This window comes from Carya illinoinensis, chromosome 8 (genome assembly GCF_018687715.1).
Source record: "Carya illinoinensis cultivar Pawnee chromosome 8, C.illinoinensisPawnee_v1, whole genome shotgun sequence".
Taxonomy (NCBI): domain Eukaryota; kingdom Viridiplantae; phylum Streptophyta; class Magnoliopsida; order Fagales; family Juglandaceae; genus Carya; species Carya illinoinensis.
Window position 1 is genome coordinate 36,644,178 of NC_056759.1, and position 17,023 is coordinate 36,661,200.

Consider the following 17,023-nt stretch of genomic DNA (forward strand, 5'->3'; position numbering starts at 1 on the left):
CTTCCTCCTCCTCCTCCCTCTCCTTCACTCCTTCCTCCATTCACCCATCTTGTTTATCGAGGTTTCTTTTACTTAGTTTTATTTTGCTTTCTTCAAGACTAAAAAAGATAGATCTATAGGTTTCCGACAGATCTATAGGTTTTTCCGGCAACTCTCGAGAGACACGAACGGCACAAGTAGATTCACAGGTTGAAAATTATTTGGAGAAAAGTGGTGGTTTTGCAAAAATCACCACGTGTGGTTCTCACGGTCCGTCTATGTACATCTACTAGTGGTCCTCATGCGCCACCCCTTCCGGCAGCTCTTCTCTACACACGCATCAGATCACTGGACTCACCACCACCAAACCTGTCAAATCTAACATTTGTGGTTGAAAATAGACAAGTGCATTGCCTTCTTGGGATGTCACAGATTCCGAAATCTACCAGATTTGATCCAAACTGTAATACGTCCTTTTTTGCATATATCTTACTGCTTTCCTTTTTTGTTTCTTTATTGTTAATTAAAGTAAAAAAAGAGTTCGTCTCTCAGAGTTTGTCTGTAGAGGTTGAGTCATCTCTTTCTATGGAGGGTGAGGTTGAGTCTCTCTTTGGACAGATTGTTGTCTCTTGGACATTTGTTTATAGAGAGTATCAATAATAGTGAAGACCACCAAACCAATCACAAAAGAAAATACTATACCGGTGGAGACCCAAATACATTATTTTTGTTTATGATGTCATGTTTGATATGAGGACATCACAGAATGTATCCGGTCATCAATGTAAGTTTCTTTGATGAATGAATAATGACAATTTCCCTTAAAAAAAATTATATACACAAAACTTCATCACATGATATGTAGTACTCAAAGTTAAAACTCTATGATGGACAGCTTGTTTGATATATGCAAGGGTGTAATGGGTCTAGTTTTAGACATATCTTAGAATCGAACCTGTATATACTGATTTTGAGATATAAAGAACAGATTTCGCACCGGTTACACTCATAAACCTATACTTCAAGTTGTGCCAATTTCGGTCTCGCCTGGTCTAGTTTTTTCACTTTTTTTAAATAGTATATATAATATAATTATTATAGTATATAATAATATAGTGATATAGTATTAGTATAACTATTAATACAATAGACTATAATGATATAGGATTTTAAAATTTAATATTATATTAATTAGTAATTTATCATATAATACAAAGTTATTTTATATAATTATATATATTATATATCATATAAAAAAACCATATAAAAATAATTTATATAATATAATAAATTAAAATATATATATATATATGAACCGGTCTGGTTCGGTTCAGTGTTAGAAGAAGGAAAATCGGAATTTGATCGATTTTAATCAGTTTAAAAAATAAAAAATAAAACCGGTATCGAATCGAACCAAACTTGGTACTTAACCAAACCCACATGTCCAATTTATCGTTTTTTTTTTTTTCCATCCTTATATGGTTACTTCAAGTTCTCAATCTATGCATTGATTCTCATTTAGGCAGCTTATATTTTAATACAAAATATTGATGAGACTTATCTTTCTAAGCAAGCAACATATATAAATATATACAAAAATATTTTACAAGGTCTGTTTTAGAAACGTGTATGAAGGGTCCTTAATTTCCCCCGTGGAGGGCAAGCTGTAGGAGTGATTTTATTAGGAATAGTAGTGGGTTATGCTATAAAATTGTAATTCACGCAACAAACATATATATGAGACAAATACGTATGTATTATATACTAATATTAGAACATTTAGTATTAATAATACTCATCATTCTAATTCTTATCATCCTCTCATCATCCCATAATGTGGTTTAGATGATTAAAGATTATTTATTATATTTCACTTGTGAATATATCATCTAATACCAAATCATAGAATGATGATATGATGATGAAAAAATGGATGATAAATAGATTTGTTCTTAGAATATTGTATATATGCATGCAAGTCATTTTGGATTCTTATATCCCATAACGTCAGCCGCACAGACATGTTGTCAGCATGCCATGGCACACCTATGTCAGCACCACAAACATGCGGCAGGCATGCCATGGCCCCTACCATGACATGCCCAGGACAGCTCAGCAGGAATGCCATGGCCCCAACCATGACATGCCCTTGACACGCGACAACACCTAGCAGGCATGCCAAAGGCCCAGTCATGACATGCCCTTGACAACCCATGGCCTGGCCATTAGTACGCCAAGGCCATGGCAAGACATGCCTAAAATGCAGAGTAGCAGTAACGAGGCTAATGGAATGCCCCACCAGGCATGCCATCCAGCGCATGGCTCCAGGCCATGCCTTGTAGCACCAATGACTAGGCCACCTACCTGGGCCATGCAGGGCCATGCCATGACATCACCAGCGTATGCAGCGAGGTTAGTGGCGTGCCTCATTAGGCATGCCAGCCCTGTGCATGGCCCCTACCTATGCCCCACAATTATAGCACCTAGGCCCCTGCCTAGGCCGTGCCATCCCTGTGCATGGCACCTGCCTATGCCCAGCAGCACTAACGCCCTGGCCCATGCTTGGGCCATGACACACCAACAGGCACGCCACAGCAAGCCAACCCCCAGGCCACCTGCCTTGGCCATGCCAGCCATGTCAGGCAGCACCATTGGGTGGCCCAACGCCCAAGTCCATGCTTGGGCCATGTCAGCCACATGCACAGCCTACCCATGGCCCATGCCATGTGCTAGATTAGGCCACCAAGGGCCATTGCTGTGTGCCCCATGGGCCCCACGCCACTATCATTTATTTATTTATTTTTATTTTAGTCATTTCATTATTTAGGGAACCTATTAGGGTTTCCAACTATGTTAGTCTATAAATATGGCCCTTAGCATTTCATTTTACATTTTTTGGAAAATTCCCTAGAGGATGGATTATTTGTTATTGAGATCTCTTTCAGTGCTTGGCACTTGGGCTACTTAGATGCAATTCGTGAATCCCAATGAGAGGATCATCACCTTACAATTCGTGAATAGGTGGTTATTTATCTATCTTTTTCATCACCATGTAATTTGTGAATCGGTGATGAATAATTTATCAATCTTATGATTATTTTCCTTTTTCCATTCAATTACATATATTTGTTCTTGTTTATTTCCTAATTTGTTCATTTATATTTTCTTGCATATCAATCATATCCTAAGCATTATTCTTACTGTTCTTTGATTTCTCAAAATATCCATATATACCAAAAAGAGTCTTCATCTTTCCTTTGTTGAGTCATTTATTCTTTGTTCATATATATTTTCCTACTTGTTCATCTAATTTCCCATTGATCTTAAATTTTCTTGCATCTTCTCATATTCCAAACACAAATCAAGCCTAGCCCATTCCAATTCCATAATTCCTTAGTTCTTCATTCATATAACATCCTAGATCTACCATTCCCAAAAGATCTAGCAAAAATACCCATTACAACGTACTTTCCATATACTTTCCTACCTACCAAACACTTCATAAGCCTCCATAGATCCAAATCTCATCATAGATCTATTCCATAAAGCCATAAAACCCTAGATCTATCCTAGATCTATTGTCTCCAACAATTCTAGCCAAAAACCCTAATTCCCATAAGGATTTTCTTTATTTTAGCAAACTGTAACCCTAGCCTCCACCAATTCCTAAATCATTCCCTCAAACCCTAAAACACTTCATACACTTTTAGATCTCATCCTACACATCACAAACCCTAAGATTCTTTCCATTTTTTATCTAACCAAAACCCTAGACTACCCAAAAAAACTCTTCCAAAATTCGCAACCCTATTCATTCACCATTCAAACCCTAGCCTCACTTCATCATACCAACCTTAATCATCATCCAAATGTTGCCAACACCAAGGGTCATCTTCAAGCCGTCCTACAGTGCATCAAACACACAAATTCATCACTTAGATCACTCGGACTCATTATCATCATCAAATCTATCACTAAACACCATACCATCATTAACCTAGGAACCTTTCATTGCCAAGACCAAGCAAGACGATGAGGAACATTCGGTCATCACAATGCAAAGCGAGACCAAAAGATCATAATATTTAGGGACTTGATCGAGGTCCCTAACAGCCTCCCCCAAGTATGCCTGACTTTAGCACTTTTCAATATTAGGGTTGTTCAAAAAAGATGTAAGTCGAATCCTTCCGACCCGACCCAAAATAAATTACCTGACCAAAAAACCCATCGGATCGAAACTCGGAGCATTCTAAATCCTTCCTAAAATAATCGGTACGAAAACAGGTAATTATTTGATTTTCATTTCTTTTTTAATATTAACCAGTCTTCTGTTAATAAACAGTGTCATTTATTGAAACCCACTGCGTTGATTCGTCATTCATCTCACATTTCATAACATTAAGCATCTCGTAACATCCCTCTCTTCTCTCATTGACCCTCTCTTGCAGACTTGCTGCTCATGCAATTGGGGTTTCTATTGCTCTCTGACTCTCGAATCCGTTTGCATGGTTGGCACATCGACTCTCTCTATTTCAGGAACATGGAACATGGATTTTAGAAACGTGGTTGGCATATCGACTCTCTCTATTTATGAATCTTCAAGAACATGGATTTTAGGAAGAATATGAGTGTTGTGAAGAAGAAGAGAGGAATCTTGTTTCTTATTGGCTCAGGCGTGGTCTGCTAATTTGTTGGAGATTTGCTGAGAAGAGTATGGGATTTGGGTATTTACAGAAGTTTTCCAATTTTTCTTCACCTGGTCAAGCCATTTTTCTTTAGTAATGCCACTCGACTCAATTGGTGCTTCCATTTCTCTCTTTTTCAATTGCTATAGGATCCTTGAATGATAATATGCATTTTTTTTGCTACTTGTAGTGCTTGTCTTGGGGCTTGCAATGGCTTTATGTTGCTGCCCAAAAGTTCCTTGATGATATTCTACTACCTGGTTATTCTTGGAAGATTCTAGCATATGATGTTTTCTTTTTCAATGCTCTCTGTAAGTGCAGGGAAGAAACTAGTTAGTATAATTGGACAAGACAATGACGGTTTGGGTCAGAAATAAGCCGAACAATACGGTTCAAAAAAGCAATTGTTGCCAGTTCGAGTCGAAACAAAATCTCATAAACGGGAAAGGTTTCGGGCCGGGTCGAAAATATTGTTTTCAGTTCAGAAAGCATTGGGTGAATAGTCCTATATAATATTATGATCAGAGAAAGGGCCGGTGTCTTAGACTAGAAGATCCATAATAATTTACTAATCTTAACTTTGTGCAAAAGAATTCAGCTAGCGTTTGAATATGTCCAACTCTTGAAAAGAGACTTGCCATTCTCAGATATGAAGGAAAAAAAGGAGTCAATCAAGTCAGGTAAAACTAATATTTTTAGACACAACTAAAACTACATCACATTCACTCTCCTCATTATAAGTTTGGGGATAAATATAATATATATATATATATATCTAACTCATCCTACTTTATTTGTTTGAAAAGAGTCTTGTATTAATTTCATTGAATCAAAGTTTGGATACAAAGCAGAATAGAAGCAAAAGTTATGGTACAACCACTAATGCTAAGAGCTTCCTTGCTTAAGGCATGAGCAACTTCATTATTTACTCTAACAATATGCCTTGTTGACCATGAGGTAAATGAGTTGAGAGTGTCTCTAGTGTCTCCAATGAGTTGGCCTACATAAGCGAGGCCATCTGACTTTGAGGTGAGACCTAAGGCTACTAGTAAGGAGTCTCCTTGCAAAATGATGTCCCGATAGCCTGAGGACTTGCAAAAGATGGCTGCCAGAAGAGTTGCAAAAGCTTCTTCCATGAGTGGATTCGGAAATAAATCATGCTTCATTCTAAGGGTTGCTAGCACATGGCCCTCCCAATTTCTAATAATCACACCCACTCCCACCTTACATGAGGCCTTATCAATTGATGCATCCCAATTCAGCTTAACTTTGCATTGGGGGGGCTTCCCAGTGTGAGTTCTGATGTTGGCCAGTTAACTTAGGCGTCTTTTGTAAGTTGAGCAGTAGGAGATCTTCTACTAACTATAGGGATTGTTGGACCGCATTAGAGGGGTGTGTAAGGAGTCCCTTAAAGACCATCTCATTCATTCTCTTCCAAATGTACCATGAGGTGATGGAAAAAGTTAGCATCTCTTCTGGACCCAAGGACTCAGCAAAACTTTCAACCATCTCTACAAAGTGAGGGGAGTGCATGCTTACCTTTTGTAGTTTCCTGCTGCTCATTGCCCATACATCTCTTGCAGAAGGGCAATCCCATAGGACATGTTCAGTGGTCTCTGGAACCTATTGGCATATTGGACATGCTGGATCCTCTATCACCTTCCTCGTTGGCTTGGGTGGGTAAAGCATCGAGACAGGCTCTCCAAAGGAAGGTTTTTGTGGCATTGGGAATGTTTAAATTCTAGAGTTTGATCCATGGTTTGCCCCATTTTTTGGTAATCCAGTTCTGTGAGGAGATGGTAGGCTGACTTGGCACTAAAATTGCCTGATGAGGTGCATCTCCACTATAGCTTGTCAAGCTTAGGAAAAGGGATAAGTGGGATTTTCAAGATCAATTATGCTTCTCCCTTGGTGAACATAGAGGAAACCAAGTCCCTCTTATACTAGTGTGTAGTCTTGTCTATAAGGATCGAGACTTTTGAGTCCACTTGTAGAAATCTGATTGAGTCTTGAGGCTTGAAAGTGTTCTGCTTGGGAAGCCATTTATCCTTCCATATCTCATCTGTCTCGCCATCTCCAATCCTCCAAATCATCCCCTCCAAGAGCAGAGAGCTTGCAGCCAGGAAACTTTGCCACAGATATGAGGTATTCTAACCCAGTTTTGCAGTAAGGAAGGGCTTGTTAGGATAATACTTTTCCTTGAGCACTTGTGCAGCTAGTTAGTTAGGATTAGAGACTAATCTCCACCCTTGTTTAGCAAATAGGGCTAGGTTGAAATTGGAAAAATCCCTTAGGCCAAGACCACCCTAATTTTTAGCCCTTTTCATTTGGTTCCATTTCACCCAATGTATCTTGTGCTCCTAAGATTGCTGACCCCACTAGAAGTTCCTCACCATTTTTTTAAATTCATAAACTAGCTACCTGGGTAGCTTGAAAATGCCAAGGCTATAAGCTAGTATGGCCTGAATGACGGCTTTAATGAGTACTTCTTTACCTACTTGGGAGTGGAACTTCTTTTTCCAGTTTGAGATCTTTGCTTGCACCTTGTCTGGGATGCTCTTGGAAGAGTGAGCTCGAGATCTTCCAATTAAAGCAGGAAGGCCTAGTTATTTTTCATAGGAAGTGGTGCCCCTTATCCCTGCAATAGTGGTGATAATCTATTTGGTTTCCTCTCTGGTGTTGGTGCTGAAAAAGATTGAAGTTTTCTCCTTGTCAAGCAGGTAGTATAGGTTGCTTCATTCAATTGAATTGGCTTTGCAAAAGAGTATACTATCATCTACAAAGAATAGATGATTAATAGAGAGTTTATTCTTTCTAATGGGCAAACCAGTGATGATCTTAGACTACTCAGCTTTGTTGAGATGTAGCTCAGGACTTTGGTGCACAATATAAACAGGTAAGGGGATAGGAGTTCCCCTTGCCTGAGACCTCGTGTGGGTGGAAGCTGTCTTATGAGTCTCCATTAATGAGAATGGAGTAAGAGACTGTCTCTATACAACTCCTTATCAAATCCACCCAATGTTGATCAAAGCCAAGTTGTTTCATAAAAGACCTCAAAAAAGGCCATTCTCTCATGTCTTAGGCCTTGCTCATATCGAGTTTAAGTGCCATAAATCCATCCCTTCCTTTACATCTGGCCTTCATTATACAGAGATACTTGAAAGCCACTATGATGTTATCTGTTATTAGCCTGTCAGGGACAAATGCTGTTTGTGTGGGGGATATTAGGGATAGTAGGACTAACTTTAATCTGCTGGCCATAATTTAAGTAATGATTTTGTAGAAAACATTGCACAAACTAATGGACCTGAAGCTAGTCACCTGCAAGGGAGTGGTTTTCTTGGGAATTAAAGCAATAAATGTATCATTCACTCCATTTGACCACTTGCCACCATTGAGAATTGAGAGTACTATTCTAGTGACTCTTGTGCCCACCGTGGACCAATGATCATGGAAGAACACAGCTGGAAATCCATCTAGACCATGGGATCCCAGTGGATCCATGCTAATCAAAACCTCCTTCACTTCTGTTTCAGAGAAAGATTGGGAGAGCATTGCCCTCATTTCTATTTTGAGTTTACTAGGCAAGGCTGCGAGACACTCAGCTATGCCAATGGGGTTGGATGAGGTAAACAGATTCTGGAAGTATTGTTGGAACTCATGACTGATTTTCTATTGACATGTTAGCTCCTGACCTGCCTTATTGAAAATCTTGGAGATGGTATTTTGCTTTCTTCTTTTGCTGGCACATTTATGGAAGAAGGCAGTGTTCATATCCCCCTCCCAAAGCCAATTTTGTTTAGCTCTTTGTTGCCACTTAGAGTTTTCCTCTCAAAGCAGAATGTCCACTTCCCTCTAAAGGTCTATAATTTCAGCATGCAGTTGTCCTTCATTTTGTTCTTTGAGATGGTTTAGCATGTCAAATTTCGACTATAGGGATTCCCTGTTGCACTTGTGAAGATCTCTACACCATAGCTTCAGGCCTTCTTGACAGTTTGACTCACTCAAAAATGAGTAGCACTAATGCTATCCCAAGTGCAGGAGGATGTCGTGTAATAATTAGGAATAAATTCCTAGATCGTCTCCTCAGGGAAAGTTGCTTAAAATTAAACTCGTTAAAAAATTTGAAAAACTTCACAAAGAGAAATTAAAATGATGGTATATGCAATGGATGGAAAAGGGTACTAGTCATAGACTAGATTCATGTCTTTTGAATTTTTTGTTTGTTGGATTGGAATGTAAAGGACTAATAAATTAAACTCAGAAATTAATAAAACTAAATTAAGCATTAAACTAAATTAGAAAGTAATTGACAAAACATGAACGGAAAATTTAAAATGCCCAAAACCAAGAATCTAGAATTCATCTTTGTAATTAAATCACGAATTCTCAAAACAACACATAACAGTTGTAATTACTATTAAATGAAAACTTAAAGAAGTAAGAAAAATAAATAACACGAAATAAGTAAACAGAAACTCAAAAGTATTCTATAAACTTTAAACTGTAGTTAAATAAAATAGGGAACGAAAAGTCCAAACGAAAACGTCCTTTCACGATTCAATTGAAATTCGAAACAAAAAGGAACAATTTCTTATGTATCACTCTTGAAAATTAATATCTAAACCTTTAATAAAAACTCTATAACAATTCCTCTGCTCTTCACGTATGATATTTAGAAAAATCAAAAACAAAAACAAAAGCTTAAAATCAAACCTTTCTTTCAATAAATTAAGGTAACACAATTAATTAGAACTTCTAAAACAATTCTTTATGAAACAAAATAGCACACTTGATTAAAACTTCTAAAACAATTTCTTTTGTTACATGAAACAAACTAGTAATGAAACAAACTAGTAACTTAATGGAAATTAAGGTATTACACTTAATGAAATACAATTCTAGAACAAATATTAATACACTAAAAAAATTGCTAAAACAACAAAGCTTTGAAACTAAAAGGAGAAACAAAATTTCTTAAAACAAAAAGGAGCTAATTCTTTCAAGTATATAGCAGAAAATTGTGTGTGTTGAGTTGTGTTTTTCTAAGATTGAGTTGTCCTCCATGTTCTCTTTTAAGCTTCGGTGTGCACCTCATTTTATAGCTGAACATCTTGGCTAGTTCATCTCTCATTCAATTGGTTTCACACTTCAATTGGTTTCATACTTCAATCTTGCATTTCACACCTCAATTTCGGCCACTTGCATTCTTCTTTAATTATTTTGTGTCTTGCATTGCATTCCTCTTTTCTTATTTTATTCAATTGGTTTATTAATTCAAACCAAACAACCAAGTCCAACATGCCTAACTTCTTGCTAACTTATTGCCTAACTTGTTGCCTAACTTGTTGCCTAACTTCATGCAAATTCATACACGGTTTCTTCATTGCCTCTCCAGCCGACTTCTTCAATTTGTTTCTTCAATTTGTTATTTCAATTTCAGCACACAACAATTCATTCACCTACTGCTTTGACCGGTCCAAACTGATTCAATTCATTCCCCTTTCAATCATCTCTCTCCTGCACTCATTTTCGTCCAGCACAACTCCATTGATTTACACGGCTCCTTCCTTTGATTGAAAACTCAAGCACGGCTCCTTCTCTACAAGTCAAGCACAAAACTTCAGCACAATTCATTCCCCCTTAATCATGCACTGACTTTTCATATCATAAGCAGCCGACTCTTCCCTTTACAATCAACCAAAACAAATCCCAACCAATTAAATTTATTCCAGCTTTCAACCCTAGAAAAATCAGCACATCATGCACTTTAATTTCAGCACATGTTTCTCTATATTTTCTTCTCATTTCGGTGGACAAAGGCTGACTTTTTCAATGTTAAATTTGGTGGAGCAGCAGCCTTCTTCTTCCTTCATTTCGGTGGAGACAGCAACAGCCTTTGATTTCACTAATTCATCACATGTTCCTCATTTCGGTGGGCAGCAGCAGTTGGTGGACAGTAGCTGCCTTTTTCTTCCTTCATTTCATCACATGTTCCTCACCTTAATTTAGCTGCACCAACCGATGTAAGTTAAGCCAAACAAGTAGCCTTCCAACTAATGTATAATTTAGGTGGCTTGGAAATGAGTTGGTGGATTTGTGGGGTGATTGGTGTAGCCGTGTATGAGGTTAGATGGAATTGGGATTGTTTGAATGGTGGGAAAGCTCAAAACATAGTATGAACAAGGTATGAACATAATGAACCATGGTATGCATGAAAAATGGAGATGGAGATTAAAAGAAAAAAAAAAACACTCAACAACAAAATAACACAAATGCAAAATTAGCTTGAGCAACTTCCATTCAAAGATGGCAAGAAGTGTTTCTATCTTTTGAGGTTCATGAATTGAACCCAAAAGATGAAAAGATAGCTCAAGAAACTTTATGAAGAACAAGAAAAACAATGGTACAAATGCAAATGATAATGGAAAGCAAGAAAAATTATGAACTAGAATGCAAGTAATCAATAGTTGGTAGAATTCAAGCAGAAATTCATGCTTTTAATCAATTAAAATCACAACTTTGATTTATTCATTTTAACCATTTTTCCATTTAAAACCAATAATAATGTCATGATGAATTTAAAATACATTGGTTTTAAATAGCTAAAATGTGCAATATTTCAGCTCAATCACACCCCCCAACTAGCTTTTTGCTAATCCTTGAGCAAAATAGTGAAATTAATTGAGATGAATATTGCATAAAACTCGAAATTCAAACAAAAACAATCAAACATAATTCTGAATTCTCACAAAATAATTGATTCGTGACTACTCAACACCATGAGTTGTATCCACAAGGAAAGTCTCAGTAATTGTTCACATAGAATTGGGGCAAATGTCTTAGAACTCAGATATGTGTGTGTGGCTAAACCTCTGTATGTTCCTCACTAATAAACATGATTTATCATAGGATTTTTCAACCTTAAGATTAATCATTATTGATTCTAACTACCTCAAAGCCTAAGGGACTAGCAGTTTTCACGCCAACTCTGTTTAAAGGTTGATCATTCAACCCCCAAAGTTTTGGGTAACTGTTTCTAGTCCTTTATTTAGGAAAACTTACACAATCTTTTTCTTTTCTTTTCTTTTCTTTTCTTTCTTTCTTTTTTTTTTTTATTTATATAAGGCTCGGTAGTCCTGCAGTTTACTTCTCCTGTTTTAAATCAATGAACATTAATGAGGAACACTACAAGTGTAAGCATGTGAAAAATGTTCTTTCAAAACTTGCCCTTCATTCTATATAAATCATACTAATTCTCATTTTTGTAAATATCGCATCCCGGTGTTTCAAGTCACTCCTCAACAAAATATGAGGCATCATAAGTCATGTTCTATGCTTAAGGTTGAAAATAAATCTTCACAAAATAATTCCGCTCAACTATTCCACCAAGATACACAAATCTAACAAACATGCCAGAAGTGTGTGTTAATCGTTTATGTTTCAATGCACCTCACAAATTTTATTTATTTTTTTTTAACACATTTTTAACAGAATTTTAACACATTTTTAACAGAAAACCCTCCCCCCAACTAAATGTGACATTGTCCTCAATGTTCAGCAATTGAATATTCGATGATGTATGTTATACAGACATGAATTGGAGCAAGATAAACACTGTAGAACATATATTGAGATGAAAATGATTAAACAGAGAGGAAAAAATTCACCTGAGATATTCGAGCGTACACAAGGAGTAGATTTCTGTCAAAGTTAAAAACACAAAAAGCAAAAGAAAGAAAAACAAAACAAACAATGCAAAACAAGCAAGAAAGTAAAAGAAATTTTTTTTTTTCTTTTACATAAACTTGAGGTTTTTAGCCTCATGTTTGAGACGCTCATTCTCTTCATACAACATCATGTCATCCCTATCCATGGGAACTGGCAAGCGGAATGAAGAATCTAATAGAGATTTCAATTGTTTATTCTTCTGCCGAATGATTCCTTCCCTTATGTGAGACTCTTGAACAATTCGTTGAAGTACAACAATTTGTTCTTTAAGCCTTTCAACCTCATGGTTTTTGGCTTGTACCCGCTGGGAAAAAGCAACAATAGAGGATGAGTAGCGAGTCCCAAGACTCACCAAGTCGTAGATAGCATCGGAGTCTGACTTATTAGCCATACTATTATTCTCTTGTTGCAACATGGCACCAATGGTAGCTGCAGAAAGGACATGAGGTTGAGATGCAGAATACCTCATGGATGGATCTAGAGAAATGCTAGAAGAATGAGCCATTGACAAAAGAATAGAAGGCTTAAAACGAGAATGTTGAAAGAATGCAGATGAGTTATAGAGATGAGAAGAAAACTTGATGCGGATTGGATGAACTTCAGGACTGATTTTATAGAGATAGCATAAAGAACCAGACGAGCTATCATCCAAGTCAAAGAGTAATGTGATTTCGGTGAAAATGACATTTCTTAGAAACTCGGAGCCTTCAATCTCGTTTGTCAACAACATCAGGCGATTTTTTTCAAATCTCCAGCCACTCTTGTCAGGTCACGGACGGATCCAATCATTTTTTCAACTATCTACAGTGTCTACTAACGCACCGTTTTCTTCAGTCCACACCCCCCAACTAGTGAGAGACATAGTCCTCAATAAATCGAACGAAAGAAAACAAAGTGCACAGAACTAAGCAAGCAAAACAAACAATCAACATGAAATATAAAATCAAAGCAAACGAACAAATAAAAACAAAGCAAGTAAAGAAAACTGTAAAGAAGGAAAAACAACTTAAAACACTTCCCTGGGGTCTTGCACAAGCAAGATCTCATCATGTGGATCAAAGACCTTCAGAAATGACTTTAGACGTTGTCCGTTGACAGTGAAGCTATTACCATTCTTCAGATTGACAATGTCTACCGCGCCATGAGGATGAACGGTCTTTACAATATACGGCCCACTCCATCGGGATTTCAACTTTCCAGGAAAAATATGCAAGCGAGAGTTGTAAAGAAGAACTTCCTGGCCAAGTGTGAAATGCTTTGGATGAATTTTCTGATCATGCAGAATTTTCATGCGTTCCTTTGCCATTTGCGCGTTGTCATAAGCATTCCGACGAGCTTCATCCAATTCATTGATCTGCAATTTTCTCAGCCCTGAAGCTTTATCAAGTGACATGTTAACATGTTTTATGGCCCAAAGAGCTCGATGCTGAATGTCAACAGGTAAATGACAAGCTTTACCATAAACTAATCGATAGGGAGACATCCCTAGATTTGTTTTAAAAGCTGTCCTATAAGCCCACAGAGCATCAAGAAGCTTAATCGACCAATCTTTCCTACTAGGATTCACTGTTTTCTCCAGAATGATTTTTATTTCTCTGTTTGCCAATTCAGCTTGCCCATTAGTTTGAGGGTGATAAGGGGTAGAAACTCTATGTGTGATACCATATTTCTTCACAAGTGTAGAAAATGGTTTATTGTAAAAATGAGAACCCCCGTCACTAATGATAACCTTGGGCATGCCAAATCGAGCAAACAAAGATTGTAAAAATTTTAGTACAACATGATGGTCATTGGTTTTGCAAGCGATGGCCTCAACCCACTTTGAAACATAGACCACAGCCAATAAAATATATGTGTTTCCAAAGGAAACCGGAAAAGGTCCCATGAAGTCTATTCCCCAACAATCAAAGATTTCTAAAGTAAGAATGGGGGAAAGGGGCATCATGTTTCTTTTGCTAATGGCTCCCAACTTTTGACAAGACTCACATGCTTTACAAAAATTGTAAGCATCCTTAAACATGGAAGGCCAATAAAAACCGCTTTGCAAAATTTTTGCCACTGTTTTATTTGCTAAAAAATGACCACCACATGCACCCGTATGACAAAATCTCAATATTGAAGAAAACTCATCATTAGGAATGCATCTCCGAATCAATTGATCCGAACAATACTTGAAAAGATAAGGGTCATCAAAGTAGAAATGTTTTACCTCAGATAGAAACCGACGCTTATCTTGGGTTGACCATTCAGAAGGCATTCGCTCAGTAACCAGGTAATTGACTATATCAGCATACCAGGGAGCTCCATCAACCACAAACAGCTGCTCATCCGGGAAACTATCATCAAGAGGAAGGCTGACATTTGAAGAATGAGATGATGACAATCTAGAGAGGTGGTCAGCTACCACATTTTCAACTCCTTTTTTATCCTTTATGTTGATGTTGAACTCTTGAAGTAATAGAATCCAGCGAATCATGCGTGGTTTTGCATCTTTCTTGGCCAACAAATACTTAAGAGCAGAGTGGTCAGTGAAAATAGTAACAGAAGAACCAAGAATATAAGCCCGGAATTTATCAAGTGCAAAAACAACTGCAAGCAATTCTTTTTCAGTAGTGGTATAATTTTTCTAGGCATCATTCAAGGTTCTACTGGCATAATAAATCACAAATGGTCTGTTATCCACTCGCTGCCCCAAAACAGCTCCTAAGGCATAGTCACTAGCATCTGTCATAATCTCAAAGGGAAGGTCCCAATGCGGGGGTTGCACAATAGGGCAGTGGTAAGCGACTTTTTCAAGGTATCAAAAGCTTTTTGGCACTCATCACTCCAAACAAATTCAATATCATTTTGTAAAAGAGTGCACAAAGGTTTTGCGATGGAACTAAACCCTTGAATAAACCGCCTATAAAAGCCAGCATGACCAAGAAAAGAACGAATATCCCTAACTGTCCTAGGGATAGGAAGTTTAGATATTAATTCAATCTTTGCCTTGTCGACCTTTATACCCTCAGAAGAAACAATATGCCCTAATACAATGTCCTGAGTAACCATAAATTGGCATTTCTCCCAATTAAGTAAAAGATTTTTTTCCTCACATCTCTGGAGAATACGTGCCAAATTATGCAAACAACTCTCAAAGGATTTTCCAAAAACAGAGAAATCATCCATGAATATTTCTGCACAAGAACATATTCACAAGATTTGGCACTCCACGAGCTATTAGTAGTGATGAAGGGACTCACTTTTGCAACAAGTTGTTTGAGAATCTTCTTTCTAAATATGGTGTGAAGCACAAGATAGCACTTGCTTACCATCCTCAAACTAATGGTCAAGCTGAAATTTCAAATAGAGAGATCAAGAACATCCTTGAGAAGACGGTCAAAATCAATAGAAAGGATTGGGCGAAGAAGCTTGATGATGCTTTGTGGGCATACCGTACAGCCTTTAAAACACCTATCGGGATGTCTCCATACCGATTAGTGTTTGGAAAGGCATGTCATCTTCCTGTGGAGTTGGAGCATAGAGCTTATTGGGCTGTGAAAAAGTTTAACTTTGATTTGAAGGCAGCAGGTGAAAAGCGACTTCTTCAATTGAATGAGATGGAAGAGTTCCGGAATGATGCATATGAAAATGCAAAGATCTATAAAGAAAGGACGAAGAAGTGGCATGACAAACAGATTCTTAGGCTAGAGTTTGCACCAGGACAACAAGTTTTACTCTTCAATTCACGACTCAAACTCTTCCCAGGAAAGTTAAAATCAAGATGGACGTGTCCTTATACAATTCATGAGGTTTTCTCTTTTGGAGCAGTAGATTTGAAGGACAAGGCAGGGAATATTTTCAGAGTTAATGGTCAAAGATTGAAGCACTACTATGGAGAGCAAATGGAGAGGAACTATGCATTTATTCCTCTTGGAGATCCTAAGTGATGAGGATTGAAAAGTCTGGCCGTAGACTTTAAAACAAGCGCTTATGGGAGGCAACCCATAGATCTATCTTTCACTCTTTCATTTATTTTATTATCTTTATTTATTTAGTTTTAATAAACCAATCTGGCAATCCATGTTGTGGGCAACGTCGAACCAAGTCTTTATACCTCTCCCACGCTTCATAGAGTGACTCAAAATCATTTTGCTTGAACTGGCCAATCTCACTCCTGAGTTGGGCTGTTTTTGCAGGAGGAAAGAATTTAGCAAGAAACCTCTCAGCCATGTCCTGCCAACTAACGATGCTTCCCGGTTGTAGAGATTGTAGCCAACCTCTAGCCTTGTCCCTCAAAGAAAAAGGAAACAATCTCAGTCTAATGGTGTCTTCAGTAACACCATTGATCTTCACAGTGTCGCAGATCTCCAAGAACATTGCCAAATGAATATTGGGATCGTCCAGTGGCGATCCACTGAATTGAGCCTGTTGCACCATGCTAATCAAAGCTGGTTTGAGCTCAAAGTTGTTGGCATTAATTGGCTGGCGCATTATGCTCGAGTAATTTCCATTCACAACTCGCCGCACATAGTCCTTCAAGGTGCGTGGTAGTACCTCACGATCTTCTTCAGCCATGGCTAGTATCTTATTTCTTCTTAGTGATCTAAGAGTTCTTTCAATCTCCGGATTAACAGGAATAATATCAC

At 37.6% G+C, this 17,023-nt stretch overlaps 1 non-coding gene across 1 annotated transcript; it reads left to right on the top strand.

The window, feature by feature from the left end:
• Positions 1 to 16,452: 16,452 nt before the first annotated feature.
• Positions 16,453 to 16,559, top strand: LOC122274801. The gene has a single exon (XR_006228345.1). It is a non-coding gene; the product is annotated as a small nucleolar RNA R71 (small nucleolar RNA).
• The last annotated feature ends 464 nt before the right edge of the window (positions 16,560 to 17,023 follow it).